The sequence below is a fragment of the Vicugna pacos genome, unplaced genomic scaffold (genome assembly GCF_048564905.1).
Source record: "Vicugna pacos unplaced genomic scaffold, VicPac4 scaffold_19, whole genome shotgun sequence".
Taxonomy (NCBI): domain Eukaryota; kingdom Metazoa; phylum Chordata; class Mammalia; order Artiodactyla; family Camelidae; genus Vicugna; species Vicugna pacos.
Window position 1 is genome coordinate 9,609,154 of NW_027328740.1, and position 6,961 is coordinate 9,616,114.

The following is a 6,961-nucleotide window of genomic DNA, read 5'->3' on the forward strand; positions in this document are numbered from 1 at the left end:
TAATGAAATATAATCCAAAATATACATATCGGGATACTTATTCCAAGAAAATAAAACACGAATTAGAAAAGATAAATTCAACCCTATATTCACTGCAGCATTATCCTCAATAGACAGGATATAGAAGCAAATTAATTGCTCATCAATAGATGATGGATAAAGAAGATGTGTGTTTATACTATATATATCTACCCATCTTAAGTACAGATTAATTTATATATATATATACACACACAAAATTTATATATATATATATATATATATATATATGCACACACACATAAAAATACAATGGGTTATTACTCAGCTGTAAAAATAAGTTCTTGCCATTTGCAACAAATGGGTTGACCAAGAGGATAATATGCTAAGTGAATTAAGTCAGAAATTGAATGACAAATGGTGAATGATTTTACTCATATTTGGAATTTATAACAAATGAACATAACAACACAGAAAAGGAATTATAGATATAGAAAGAAAGAGGTTGTTCACAAGAAGGAGGGAAATGGGGTGTGGAAAAGAAAATTTGAGGAAATTAAGAAAGAAAATATTCCAGTTGCAAATTAAATGAGTCAGGGACAAGAAATGTACTATATGGGAAATAGCCAATAACTATTGAATATTTTAAATAGCAACATAACATATCTAGATATATTCTGGTGATCTGTTTGAATTATATTAAAAACAGCAAAGAGTATGTTGTGTAAGAGAAACTAACACAGTGTTTTAGATTAAAATACACTTCAAAAACAAACAAACATACACATAGAAAAAAATTAGATTTGTATTTAACAGAGGCAGGGTTTGGGAAAGGAGGATTTGATTAATGTACTCAAAAGCTATAAACATCCAGCCATAAAATAATCGTGTTCTAGGGATGCACCGTAATAACATGAAAATTAAAATTAATACTGCTTTATGTTCTATATCAATGTTGTTAAGAGAGTAGACCATAATGTTTCTCATCACAACCAAAAGACACATTGTATTACTTTACAATTTTATCTATATGAGATAATGAATTCTCCCTAAAGTTGCTATGATATTTATTTCATGATACTTGTAAATCAAATCACTATCCTGTGCACCTAAACTTACACAATGTTTTAAGCAATTTATATCTCAATAAAAGTGGAAGAAAAAAAGGAAAGTCAATTGTCACTTTTTCCCATGTCATTTCTCATGATTCTTTTTGCATCAAGTAAACTTTAGTAATGATATACTTATCCTAGGTAAAGATACTAATAAATAAGTGATTCTAATAAATTATACATAAGGATACCAATAAAATTAGTGTTTTGCCATGCCTTAAACTTTCTTCATGTTAACAGCCCACTGCTTCTGTAGGCAACAACATTTCATTTTGTGTATTCATCTGAGATTAGGGAATGGATACAAATTTAAAACTGACTGCTCTTACTGTGAGTGATAAAGTTCACTGTCTCAGACCGAAAGTCTCATTTCCACAAGAGCATCTGTAAGAAATGAACATGCTAGGTTGCTAAAAATCTCAGAATGTTAAAATCTCAGAACTCCTACAATTCTTAACTGTTTTTCAATGGGAATGCAATACTGACAAAAACTTGATTTTGGATAACAATGTGCTGTTTTCTCATGGTTGCATTATGGGATGTGAGGATAATAACTGAGATCCACAACATACATTATCGCTCAAGCGCTGGGCAAAGAATGTAAAGGTTCTGCATTATCAGGACTGAGGACTGCTTTCAAAATGATGACTACACTCACTCTAATCCAGGTAGTCCAAGGAAAGAAAGGTTATTGCAATTTGTAGCTTAAAGGGAATAAATCAGCGGTTCAGTCTCTATAAATTATTCAAGGGGTGTTCAAAGACAAAATAAGTTGTGTCAACAATGAGAATTAAAAAAAAATTTGATATAAGCTTAAATTAAAAGGGGGACACAGTCCTGTGCTGGGCTCTGGGGACTGGAGTTTGTATATGCCTCTGTCCAATTCAAGGGTTCAGTAGCTTGGCCCTAGCATTAGCTTGGGTTTCAATAAACATGTAACAAATAGTATACTGGGAGAAAGATAATCTACCTCTCTCTGATCAGGAGAAAACCTGGTGGATCAATGAAATTCTTAATTCACAGAGATTCTGCCAGATGCAGAGGAATAATTCACTGATGACTCAACTAAGACAAACTTAGTTACAGCTTAACAATCCATCATCACACACACACACAGTGGTACAAATATTTGTAGTATTTAGTATGAAGAATTCAGTGGGCAGAGATCAGAGTATAGTTTTCAAACACCAGTCAACTTTTGTACTTTTGCCAATAGTCTAGATTTTCCCAGGTAGAAAACTACAGATGGACAAACAATATTCTTCTTTAGGATTTCTAATTTTGAAATTAAAGTGTAGCTTTTGACTTACCAGTATAGAAACTTGTCATGATGATAACATTAAGACCCACTGTGTGATAATAGAGCTGGAAACTACCTGCTGAACCAGACAATCTGAACCCCAGACTGCTAATGTAAGCAACAAAATAATCACCATCATAGTTCAGCTGACAAACTTAAAAGCTTGATGTTTCATTTCAGGAGAAACCACTGCTGTCCAGACACAGATCTCCTGCTGCAAATGGGCTCTTTTCTTCTCTTGGTAGATGTCATATTGGTGAGATGTTGCTAGAGCTTACCCTGGCTCATTTGCCCATTCTCCAGATTATCAAAAGCTTATTCACATATGGTGACACATTTTCAGGACTCAATGTTGCCATTCCAGTCTTATCAGCTGACACTTTCTGCATGATTGTGAGCAGAAGCCTTAGGCTCCCTGACCTTGCCAACAATTTTCCAGCATTTCAGGGTATTTCACATTCTGAAAATGCTTCACCTTTTATTTTAAATTAATGGGAAATAGTCAAAGTCTTCCATGAATATTTTATATTTCCTAAAATCTGTATACATTTGGTATTCTTGCAGTTGGACAAATTTTTAATTCTACCACCCTCACCTTGTTCTAGTCCACACATTTTAGATTGCAATTTGGTTACTGAATGCGACCACCCCAACCAAGGGTCTAGTACCACTTAGGTACTTCCTGTGTGAAGGTTAGAAAGGACACAATTTATGTGGGGTGTATATTCCTGCATTAAATGTTTGCAATGACACGGTCTCTTCTGGACAATGCTCTGATTCTAAGAAGTAAATTAATTAGAAGGCAGTATACTTATTGGTAAGGGGAAGAGAATCAGCGCTTTTGTGTGGGTGGGTGATGAAGAGACAGGAAAAAAATCCAGCAAATGAGAATGGAATGCTTTAGGCCTCTGGAGGCATGAATTAAAAGGAAAATAATACTTTACCTCTTGTACCTACCTCAACTTACTGTCTTGAATGAATAGTCCTTGTGCTATGAAAACAGCTAGTTTTTGGTGAAGTGTATAGACCATAATGAAATAGTTTGAAAACTATGAGAGTTTTGTTGTTTCAGGAAAGTAGATTTTGCTTAAATTCAACATGTATTTTTCATTCACTAAGTACTAAAACTCATCCTGTGGCATGTGCTTTGCTTACTGTGTTATTATCCAAGTTAGACAAGGAAAGGGGGATAGACAGAAAACATCTGGAGGAGGTGGTTTTTGTGCTGGGACTGGGAAAATCTTAGTAGGTAAAAGGAGTACATCCTAACTCCAAGGATTAGCTGGAGCAAAAGTTGTGAGTTTGGAGCTAACTCTCTTGACAAGTATTTCAATCGATGTATCTCCAGAAATAGTGAAACATAAAGAAATGCTAAGGTAGTCAGATGCCAGATCTATAAAGGAATGACTAAATTATGTTTAGTTTGTGTGCTTAGAGTTGGAAAGGCATTAACTGCCACCCTGAGGATGTAAGCTTGCCTTTGGCTGGAACATAAAAGCAACATAAATTATTGACTATAAAATAGAGCATAGATTCTTCAGGACAGGAAAAAAAGCATCAATTGGAATGCTTTGAGAACAGCACAAAGAAGACCATAGATAAAATTACTTCTTAAATTCTACCACATTCTGATTGTGCCATCCGAGACTACATCATGTGACCTTTATGATTCCAAGAATCACATAAAAGAGACCATGATCCCTGGGCCGGTTCCTGCATTTATCATCCGTTCCAAACTACCCTGACTTTACACTTTTAATACTTTCCAGGATGAAACAGAAATCACTTAGTACTTTTACCTCTCTCCATGTTATATTCTTTTTCCAAATTCTTCCATTTTCTATTCTTCCTTCCAAGAAATTATTTAAAATTATACCCATATTGTTCCATCAAATGATCATATCAATCAAATATCTCTTTTTTTCTTTAAATGTTATCTTAGTCTCCAGTATAACTCTTTACTCTATTTTAAAAAAAATAAGGAAAATACAGGTACACATCTATGTTTGTTGTTCAAATAAGAAAATTGCAGATATTTGTTGACATATGCCAAATCAATATTAATCTTTGTTATCCTGCATAATCTGGTAGTCCTCTGTTAGATCAGTTGTAATTAGCATGACATTCATAAACTGAGGTTGGCTGATAAGTTGGCCTTGAAAGAGAGGTAGCTGATGTATCAGCTATCACTGGCACTGGAAACTGTGGGGTACGCCCAGTTGAAGTTTAGGAAAAGACCTTCATTGGCAGATATGTTGTGATATCTTTTTGGAAAAGTAGAAGGCTCCACCATTAGTCCAAAATAATTGCTCTGTATGGGAGACAAGATGCTTTACTGAGAACTAGAAGTTGTAGTTGTAATGAAGTTCACACCACAGCCATTTGCTTCATTGTAGCTGCTTTGAGAGTGCCCGTGGACAGTGGTCAACTGATTTAAAATAGCACGTTGATCCACTGCAATATTGTTCTGGTGGTCTAAATGACATTGATGATGGAGGAGAAAAATCACCTCTGATCAGGTTAGTTGTATCACCAAGTACGTGGCTAGTAGACGGCTTTCTTATTAGAGGCATGTTTAAATTTGCAGAAAGTAAAAATGAACTTTCTACACTAGTGTCAGCCACAAAACCAGAATTATGGTTATGCACATTACCCTCTGCTTTAAAGTGCTTCTTTTTGAAATCTTAAGCCAATGAAAATACTAGAGAGCCATTTTTATTCACAACTCTTCTTTTTATTCTCACTAAAACCTGGGGACAACCTCGTTTAAGATTTCGATTATGGCAGAACTGTAGCTAAAACCAAAGGAGAAAAATTTTAGTAATATTTTAAAACAAAACACAAGACTATATTAAGCCTAACCTATAAAATCTCAGATTTCACGTTTACTATGCAATGATATTATCATAAAAATGTGTACAATGCTGACTATATTTTGAAATTCCATATTTGGAATATACACATTTAAATAGAATAGTCATCAAATTTAAGAAGTTAGCATTTGCAGCAACGGTGAAAGCAACTTTTTAAAAAAAAGCTTTAATACCTTCATTTAGATTTCTTTTAAGATTCATAGTTGCTAGGAACGTTTTGCATAATCTTGAATAGTTAAGGCACTGTCTTAATTTTTAGAAAAAATAAAGAATTTCAGCCTTTGTAGTTTTATAGAATTTCAAAATCTTGCTTTACATTTATATTACCATATTTTGATATACAAAATAAAATTTTATATATACGTTACCAAGTCATAACTACAATTACTGAATTCCTTGCTTAAAACAGAGACTTCTTTCTCTTCTGCCAGAAAGTCAGCTAGACAAGAAGATTTTTGCAAATTCTGCCGCAATTTACTAAACCCATAAATGTTAAGCTGTCTAAGTAAACTTTTCATACTTCCAGTTTCAAATAATCTGAAAGGGGCCTATCGTTCCAACACTTCCTTCTTAAAGACAGCTTCACCAATCACTATGGAAGATCCAGTATAACCCCACCAGATGGATTTAAATTGGTCACTCCCAGCCATTTTCCAGAGTTTTCCTGGAAATGTCAGAGAACGAAAATCATTATCTTCACCTGATTCTGAGACACAATGTATGTAACATTGTCTTTTTATCAAGGATTCTTCAGACAAAGTCTGAAAAGCATTTTCTTCAAACATAGACTTCAAGACAAGTCCCCAGAGATTGTTTGATCACACAATAGAGATCTACCAGAGTTTCCTGAACCAGTTGGTCCGTCTTTATGAGACACATCTTGAATTTCTGAAGAAACAGGTGTCATCTCAAATAACTTTTTCTACTGCTACTTTTCTAATCTGCATGTTTTTGAGCACTGCAGCTACAAATGCTGTTCTGGCAGGCCTGCACAGATAAACTGCTAGGCCATCACAATGGTTCTCAACTTGAGAAAATGCGACATCACAAAACGACTGGTCTCCTAGCAACTCAAGTGTAACATTAAGCCAGTGTTTATTTCTCATTCATCCAGTTAAAATGAAACATATAGGATACTTATTTTTATAGTGTGATCTGCAAATATTATCCCCACAAAATCTTTTTAAATAATTTAATTTTTTGGGTCTATGAAATAAAACCAATCTCCATACTTTTGTACACAAATTTATAACAGATTTATGAACAGAGTATAAATAATGCACAAAATATATAAAATAATTTTAAAGTTATGGAATTTAAAGTGAAATTTGTGTTAAGCCTGTACAGAAAATTTATACCTATTACATTATAATTTGTAATTAAATTGAAACAATTTTATTTGGAAATGGAAGTAGTTATTTATCTGTTTACTTTACAATAAGTAGCTCTATATTCAAAACATGAGCAGAATAATTATCAGTGTATTTGGTATGTTTATTAATAAATGGTAAATATTTATGAAATAAAAATAGATTAAAGTAATCAATCAAACTTGAGAAATCCCTAAGGGGGTAATTTTTGTTTTAAATTGTAATTCAGTGCTATAAGTAAAACAAATAACATATTTATTTTGTTTGTAATTCATGAATTATCACCTTTTGCCATTCTTTCACTCAGAAGTTTTTCAGTCCTAGAAG

General features: G+C 33.4%; 1 long non-coding RNA gene across 2 annotated transcripts; it reads right to left on the reverse strand.

The window, feature by feature from the left end:
* Nucleotides 1-5,103: 5,103 nt before the first annotated feature.
* LOC140693231 (uncharacterized) lies at nt 5,104-6,243 on the reverse strand. 2 transcript variants are annotated; one of them, XR_012068955.1, is made up of 2 exons: nt 6,102-6,243; nt 5,104-5,186 (listed from the first exon to the last, which is right to left on the reverse strand). It is a non-coding gene; the product is annotated as an uncharacterized lncRNA (long non-coding RNA). The 2 variants fall into 2 exon arrangements; XR_012068956.1 differs by having other exon boundaries at nt 5,965-6,220.
* Nucleotides 6,244-6,961: the final 718 nt, after the last annotated feature.